This window comes from Panicum virgatum, unplaced genomic scaffold, assembly GCF_016808335.1.
Source record: "Panicum virgatum strain AP13 unplaced genomic scaffold, P.virgatum_v5 scaffold_3214, whole genome shotgun sequence".
In the NCBI taxonomy this organism is placed as follows: Eukaryota; Viridiplantae; Streptophyta; class Magnoliopsida; order Poales; family Poaceae; genus Panicum; species Panicum virgatum.
In genome coordinates, this window is record NW_024376312.1 from 639 (window position 1) to 9,490 (window position 8,852).

An 8,852-nucleotide genomic window follows, 5' to 3' on the forward strand; every position below is an offset into this window, starting at 1 on the left:
CAGGATAGCCTGGTCACTCAGATGGTCACTCAGGGATCATCTCCGGTCTTATCCGCCTGTGCCTACGCTACTTATCCACAGGGCTACCTCATGTCCTCCTCGCGTAGCCCCTGCCTGTAGGCAACGCGCCCGGTGAGGGGTGCCATACCGAGGCTAGGCAGGGCCGTCCGGTCACGCTCACTGGCATAATGGAGTGGTGCGCAGGGGTGACCATCATTACGACACAGGAGGCGACGTCCGTTGACGCCCTCTCCGTTGTGTCATGGGGCCCGCATGGGAGGAGTTGTCCCCTTGTCAGAGAGCCATGTAGCCTATGTTCACGCCGCGCAATAAGGGGAGCAGGCGTCGTGGAGCCTGTACGGGGGCCTGGCTTGACCGGCACGCCTGTCGTGCAGGGCGGCAATCTTGGAGCGCTCGGCCCGGGTCGTCCGGTATGGCTCTGACCCTGGGTGCTAGGTCGGGGAGCCTCCATGTGTCGCGGGAGGTCAGGCTCCCGGCCTGTGTTGGCTTATGAAGGAAGGCAACCGCTCACGCTGGTTGGTGGGGCCGCGCCGCGTCCAGCCCAAGAGACTTGTTGGGCAGCCCTTATGCGAGTCAGGCCCGTCAGGGGTCCCGGGTTTACACCCCCCGTCACATGGCGTCAAGCTCCTCCAACGCTACAGCTCACCTCGGACCACCCATCTCCGAGAAACTCACCCGCGACAACTTCCTATTGTGGAAGGCACTTGCCTCCGGTTAGGGGTGCACAGCTAGAAGACATCCTTGACGGAATAGATGCAGCTCCGGCAAAAACCATTGAGGATGACAAGAAGCAAGTTGTCCCCAATCCGGCGTACTCAACTTGGTTGGCAAAAGATCAACAAGTACTTGGATACCTAGTCAATTCCCTCTCTACTACGGTGCTAGCTTAGGTGGCTACCCTGAAGTCGGCATCAGAAGTTTGGAGGGCGCTGGAAGGCATGTACTCGGCACAAACACGTGCATGAGTTACCAATCTGCGCATGCAACTTGCAAACCTCAAGAAGGGAAGCATGAGTGTTGCAGCGTACTTTAACAAGATGAAGACCCTTGGAGATGAAATCGCTGCTGCAGTGAAACCCATTGACGATGATGAGATGGTATCTTTTATCCTGAATGGTCTTGATCATGATTATAATCCCATAGTCTCTTCTTTCCTTGGGCGTTCAGATCCCATCTCTGTTAATGATCTGTATGCTCAAGTTATGTCATATGAACTGCGATTGGAGATGCTCCAAGATCAACATAATGGAGGACAGTACCAATCTTCATCCAATTCAGCTTCTAGAGGCCGACGAAGCTACAACAACCGTGGACGCGGTAGCAACCGTGGACGCGACCGTGGTGGTAGCAGCTCTGGAGGGAACAACAACAACTCCAAGACTGGACAAGCCACCACCACGCCTCGTTGTCAAACCTGTGACAAGCCAAACCACACTGCTTTGGAGTGCTGGTACAGATATGATGATGATTACCAGCAGCAAGCAGTGGGAACAAATCAGGAGGAGGACCGTCTGCTGCATATGGTATTGACACTAACTGGTATGTGGACAGTGGTGCGTCAGGCCATGTTACTGCAGATTTGGAGAAGATATCCGTGAGGGACAAGTATGGAGGACATGATCACGTAAATACTGCAAATGGTTCATGTATGAAAATTAGTAATATTGGTCATGTGTCTTTACATACCCCAATAAGAAATTTGCTCTTGAGAAATATTTTGCATGTTCCAAGCGCTCATAAAAGTCTTGCATCCGTTCATCGGCTAGCGCTTGACAATAATGTATACTTTGAGTTTCATCCCAATTTTTCCCCTGATTAAGGACCGAGCAACGATGAGAGTCCTTCATCGAGGAAGATGTGAAGGAGGACTTAACCCATTAGGGCTGGATGCAGCAGGAGCAGGAGGAAGAAATAAATTAGTGTTTGGAGTTAGCAAACCATCTACTCAAAGATGGCATAGTCGTTTGGGTCACCCCGCTTTCCCTATTGTCAAGCATGTTCTTAGGAACAATAATTTGTCTTTTCTTGATGATACTAGTAATGAGTCAATTTGTGATTCGTGTCAAAGGGCCAAGAGCCATCAGCTTCCATATGCCAAATCTTGTCATGTGTCTACTGCTCCTCTTGAGCTCATTCATTCTGATGTTTGGAGACCAGCCCCTATTTCAGTTGGTCGAAATACCTACTACATAAGCTTATAGACGATTACAGTAGATACACATGGATTTATTTGTTAAAGAAAAAGTCAGATGTCTTTCAAGTCTTTAAGAATTTTCAGAGTTTAGTTGAAAGAAAATTTGATAAGAAGATCTTGGCCATGCAAACAGATTGGGGTGGAGAATATGAAGGATTGAATTCTTTTTTCAGCGAATTGGTATTGCTCGTAGGGTATCTTGTCGTCATGCACATCAGCAAAATGGGTCAGCAGAAAGAAAGCATCGACACATAGTTGATGTTGGCTTAGCTCTACTTGCAAATGCTTCAATGCCCTTAAAATTCTGGGATGAAGCATTCTTGACAGCAACATATTTAATTAATCTCCTGCCAAGCAAGGTTATTGATTATCATACACCAATGGAGCTCCTTTTCAAGGAAAAGCCAGATTATTCCTCTCTCCGTGTATTTGGTTGTGCATGCTGGCCAAATCTAAGGCCCTTCAATGCCAAGAAACTTTCTTTTCGTTCCAAAAGATGTGTGTTCCTCGGATATAGCTCAATGCACAAAGGGGTCAAATGTTTGGATGTCTCTACTAGACGAGTTTACATATCCCGTGACGTGGTCTTTGATGAGTCAGTGTTCCCGTTTGAGGCCCTTCATGAGAATGCCGGAGCAAGATTAAAAAAGGAAATTTTGTTACTTCCTGAGCATCTTTTTCATACTAGTACTGGGGTTGTAAATTGCATAGATCCAAATATTAATAACAGTGCCTGTAGTGTTGACCATGATGTGCAGGATGATGCAGGGCAAAATCCTGGTGAACACAAAGCACCAATGCCTCAGTTCGAAGACAATAATCATGCATCAGATGAAGACATTAGCGCTGACATCCAGGAAGATACTCCCGCCAGCCCAGGTGCTGGATCCCATGCTGATTCTCCAACTGGATTGGCACAGGAACAAGCTATCTCTGGTGTTGCTCCTACACAGCTTCCGACGCTGCCCGCTATCGGCCAAGGGGGGACAATATCTACGGCCACGACGACTGCATCAGCACTAGCACCATCTATGCCTCCGGTGCATCCATCAACACCTTCCCGGCCAATGACCAGATCACAAAGTGGGATTGTTAAGAAAAAATTGTTTATTGATGGCACTGTTCGATGGGGAAATTTGTGCTCTACTGGTGAACCTGATCATCTACAAGAAGCATTAAATGATTCAAGATGGAAACAAGCAATGTAGGAGGAATTGAAAGCTTTGCACAAAAACAAAACATGGCATTTAGTTCCAGCAACCCAAGGTAACAATTTAATTGATTGCAAATGGGTTTACAAAGTGAAAAACAAAGCAGATGGGAGCATTGATAGATTCAAAGCAAGATTAGTAGCAAAAGGTTTTAAACAACGATATGGGATTGATTATGAAGATACTTTTAGCCCGGTTGTTAAAATCGCTACTATTCGACTTGTACTATCTATTGCAATATCTAAAGGATGGTGTTTGAGGCAATTAGATGTACGGAACGCATTTCTTCATGGTGTTCTTGAGGAAGAGGTGTATATGAGACAACCACCAGGTTTTGAGGATGCTAGATTTCCAAATCATGTTTGCAGATTGGACAAAGCTATCTATGGATTAAAACAAGCTCCAAGAGCCTGGTATTCAAGGCTGAGTCAAAATTATTTGATCTTGGGTTCACGGCTTCTAAATCAGATGCATCTTTGTTCATCTTCAACAAATCAAGCACTATTATATTTATGCTAATTTATGTGGATGATATTATAGTGACAAGTTCATCTATGGAGGCTATCTCAGCATTAATTTAGAATTCGAGAGCTGAATTTGCACTAAACGATTTGGGTAATTTGAACTAATTCCTTGGCATTGAAGTTAGTCGGACTCAGGGAGGCCTTCTACTGTCACAAGAGAAGTATGCGTCTGATATTTGACAAGAGTTGGAATGAAGAATTGCAAAGAAACACCCACTCCATTATTAGCTTCTGAAAGATTGTCATGCAAGGATGGAGTATTGTTATCACAAGAAGATGCTACTCGGTACAGAAGCATTGTAGGGGCTGTGAATAAGGTGTGCCAGTTCCTGCATAGTCCCACAATAGTGCACTGGTCAGCTGTAAAGAGGATCCTGAGGTATATCAAGGGAACTATAGGCATTGGTCTCACGATAAGCAAAGCAACAATGAATGTTTTGAATGCATTTTCGGATGCAGATTGGGCAGGCAGTGTAGATGATAGAAGGTCAACCGGAGGGTTTGCCATCTACTATGGACCAAATCTGATCTCCTGGAGTGCAGGAAAACAACCAACGGTATCTCGTTCAAGCACAGAAGCAGAAAACAAGCCGTTAGCAAATGCTACTACTGAGACTATATGGATTGAAGCTCTGCTAAGTGAGTTAGGCATTAAATTACAAGAGCCTCCATGCTTATGGTGTGACAATCTTGGCGCTACATATCTATCAGTTAATCCAATGTTCCATGCTCGAGCAAAGCACATAGAAATTGATGTTCACTTTGTCAGGGAAAGAGTTGCTAGCAAACAACTGAGAATCCAGTTGGTGTCTACAAAGAAATAGTTGGCAGATGGATCAACAAAAGCCTTGACAGCTCGGGAGTTTGAGAAGTTCAAAAGCAATCTCAACCTTAGGGACAAACCCAGTTAAGATTGAGGGAGGCTGTTAGAAGAATCCATCAAATGTATGTGACAAGGACTCGGTTAACCAATATTGCTACGATAGTTCTTGTATAGATAGAGCTGGTTTAAACTGAGTACCTTGTACTACAAGTTGTAATCAAACTCTTGTAATCTCTAGGGTTGTTTCCTATATATATTAACACGAAACCGTGTGCAGGACAAGATAGGCAGCCACGTTAACAAAATTGCTGTGAATTCTTTTAGGCTCGTGGGCCATCAGGCCATGCATCGGGCGGGCCATGCATCAGGCTTCTTTTGGCCCAGCCTGAACCCGGCTTGAGATATGATTAGGTATACTTCAACTTTCTCAATGAGTACCAGTAACACCCGGTTTATAAAAGAGCATAAACCGAGCAATCATATACGTGCCAGGATCAAGTCACACGTATATACAACAGAATGAACAGTATATCATAGCACATATCACGTAAAAAGATATAATAAAGCGAATACGAATGTTATTTATTACAATAATGACAAAATGTCTGATACAGCGGAAACGAAGTACAAAATACGATAAAGCTCTCCGAAGCTGAAGCAGGGCGCCACAGGGACATCGACTGGGAGACGAAGCACCTAGAAGTCCTCGCAGTCCTGGTAGCGCTGGACGAACTCCCTCGTGTCGGCAGGAACTGAGCAGCAGTAGCGTAGCCAAGAGGAAAAAGTAGAGAAGAGGCAAGGGTGAGTACACAACTTGTACTCAACAAGTATAACACAAACTATGAGGCTCTAGGCTGGCTGACTCAACTGCATTAGCTTTTAAGTGTTGGCAAAATTTTATTAAAGCTATTTACTACGAGTTGATGAATTACCATTATCCCAGTTACATAGTAATTAATCAGAATTAATTATGATACTACTGAGAAACAAACCAAACCAAGCCACCAAGGTAAACCCCGAGAAGCACCTCCCTCGTCGGAAGGAGATAACTTCACTAATCAAAAGGAGGATCTGGGCCGCTCATAACCGTGAGCCCGGCTAGTATACCAGTTTTACACTCTGCAGAGGTTGCACATCTTTACCCACAAGTCGTGAGCTACGCCAGTTGTTCATCACACTTCCTTAGGTGAGATGGCCAGTGACTCACTACGAGGCCTTTACAAAGAATCTCGTTGGTAGGGAGTAACCGCAAGGTTGGATCGGCGACTATGGAGCAGGTCTAGTGGGCGTCAAGACACGAAGCACAGACGAGGCCGCTCAGCACGAGGGCCATAGAAGCTTACTGCCCCTGCCCCGCAGGTAAGTTACTCCAAACCAAAAAGATCTAATTATTACGCCAAGTCTATCCCATTCTAGCCTTGTGGTAGCGCTGTTGTCCCAGGTTGTCGCTCTATGAACCGGTCCTTATGGAGAGTGGCCAACCAAGCACTAAGCACCGTGCTGGCCCCCTAAACCATGTTTCTACAAAAACCATATTTTAACGAGACGTGAGCCACCCAAGCACGAAGCACAGAGGGCCACTCTCAGAATTAAGTTCAAGTAAACCATTAATCAAATTAATTAAAAAGGACCAGAGTATGTTATAGCGCAGCAACCTAGCACAGCTAACCAAAATGCAACCCAAAGGTACATATAAAGGATATAAAGTGGCTAGGACAGTCCTTATAGGCATACAGTATTAAATGCAGTATGAAAATGTATTTAAAAGTGATGGGTTGTTCATGTTATACTTGCCTTCCTCGTACTTCTCTGGCTGCTGCTCAAACTGCTCCGAAGACGGCTGCTCCGGGTACTGGTACTGGGGCTCCTCAGATGGATCAACGTCTACTCACGAACACATGGCCAAAACAATGCACAAAATAAGCATACAGGCAAACATTAACAAAACTAAGAAACAATACATCAATACATAAAGACAGCACACTAAGCTACTCTAATACTGTTCTACGCATTACAACGATCGCGTGGATATAAAGAACGCTAAAAACGGAGCTAAAGCGCATTTTCTAGGCTAAAAACAAGTTCTAGGGGCTTATTTATAAGAAAACTGAAGCTTCAGGGGCTTTTCTGCTAAAACCGAGGACTAAAACATAAATAAACATTAATTCTAGGGTCTAACTCGCAAAAGAACAGGGGCTGGACGGCGGGTTCAAATTCTAGGAAGCTCAGGGGCTAAAACGTTAAAACTAGGACCTCTACGTAATTATTTTTCAAAAGGGCTGGACTGCGGGTTGATTTCAACAGAACCGGGGGTCTCTTTAGCAAAAGCGACAAGCCGAAGGGGTATCCTCAGATCTGATCCGTTGGATTCAGATCTGGCGGCTCAGATCTAAATGGGGCAAGATCTAATCTGGATCGTTGGCTACGGATCTGACGGCTGAGGTGAAAAGGGGCACAGGAGGCGGCGGTGGGCTGCCGCCGGCGACGAATCCCGCGGCGGCGCTCGCCAGGGACTCGCCGGAGCTTGCTAATCCGGCGTTCTGGGGCTCGTTTCGGCCTACGGTTTGTCCTGGGAGGTAGCCAGCGGCATGCGCAGTCCACTGGGGGCGAAGGGAAGGCTGCTCGGGGCTCGGACGGGGCTTGTGGCGGAGCGAGGCGGCGCTAGCTCGCCGGAGCACGGTGTTCGGCCGCGAGAAGGGGCTACGGACTGCACTAACACGCCAAAAGGGAGCACAGGCGGAGGATATTCTCACCGAGGTTCGAATTCAGGGGATGGTGTGGCGCAGGGGGTCGGCGGCGTGAACCTGGCGGCGGAGCTCGACGGAGCGTGTCAACGGAGTCGACGCAGGGCAATTCCGGGTGCTGGTCCGGCCGGAGGTGTCCGTGCGGGTCCTGCGAAGGTGTCCCAGGGGCCAATTAGGTCCGTAGTCACCGGAGGTTGCGAAAAGAGATGGAGCAGGGGCTCACCGGCGTGGAGTCGCGGCGCTGCTCCGCTCCGAGCAGAGGCGAGGCGGGGCGATGCGCTGGGGTTGTGGCGGCGATTGTGAGGCGAGGTGGGGAGTAGGGGGTCCGCGGGGCGGTATTTATAGGGCGGCGGAGCGCCCTTGGCGTGCGCGCCCGGGCGGGGAATCACGGCGAGATTCCCGGCCGGGAGTTGCGCTGCGCGGGGGGGGGGGGGGGGAGACGGGCCTGCCAAGCGGGCCCGCTCGGTCAGGGAGGGTGACGCGGTGGGGTCCAGGTGGCAGCGGGGCGACGCGCTCTGCGGGGGCTAGCGCGAGGCAGGCCGGGGAGCGGGCTGAATGGGGAGGAAGGGCTGCTCGCGGGCCGCGCAGGGGAAGGGAGCAGGTTGGGCTGGTGCGGTCTGTTGGGCCCGGAGGGGAGGAGTGGGCCGCCCGGTTGGGCTGAGCGCGGGGAAAGGGAGAAGTGCTGCGGCTGGGCCTAAAACTGGGTTTGGGTTGCTCACAGGTTTGGGCTGGGTTGGCCATCGGGCTTCCTGGGACTGGGTTTGGGTTTTGGCTGGTTTTCCTTTTCTATTTCCCTCTCACTTCTATTTCTAATTCAAACAAAGTTTGAATTCAAATTTTGAATTTGAATTCAAACCACACTCAAATAAAATTATGCACCAGCATGAATGCAACAAAAAAAATTTAAACCTATGATAAATTTTAATTAATTAAGGAACAAAAATTAGATTAAATGCCAACTAAACACAATAAACCTTAGAAAATTTAACTAAAGCCAATTAAATTTATTAATAAATGCTGAAATTTAAATTAGGGTGTTACATACCCTACCCCCTTAAAGAAATCTCGTCCCGAGATTTAGCTGGGCTGGCTAGCAAAGAGATCTGGATATGTCTTCTTCAACTCATCTTCTCGCTCCCAAGTAGCCTCAGCTTCACTGTGATGACTCCACTGAACTCTGCACATCTTGATGCGCTTGTTCCGAGTAACCCTCTCTGATGTCTCCAGAATCTTCACCGGATGCTCAGTATAAGTCAGATCCTCCTGGACATCGACTCCATCCAGGGGTGCCTGCTCCTCGGGTACTCGCAGACACCTCTTCAGCTGAGATATATG

At 47.8% G+C, this 8,852-nt stretch overlaps 1 non-coding gene across 1 annotated transcript; it reads left to right on the forward strand.

The window, feature by feature from the left end:
• Positions 1 to 1,097: 1,097 nt before the first annotated feature.
• Positions 1,098 to 1,236, forward strand: LOC120694111. Its single transcript, XR_005683334.1, has one exon. It is a non-coding gene; the product is annotated as a small nucleolar RNA Z247 (small nucleolar RNA).
• Positions 1,237 to 8,852: the final 7,616 nt, after the last annotated feature.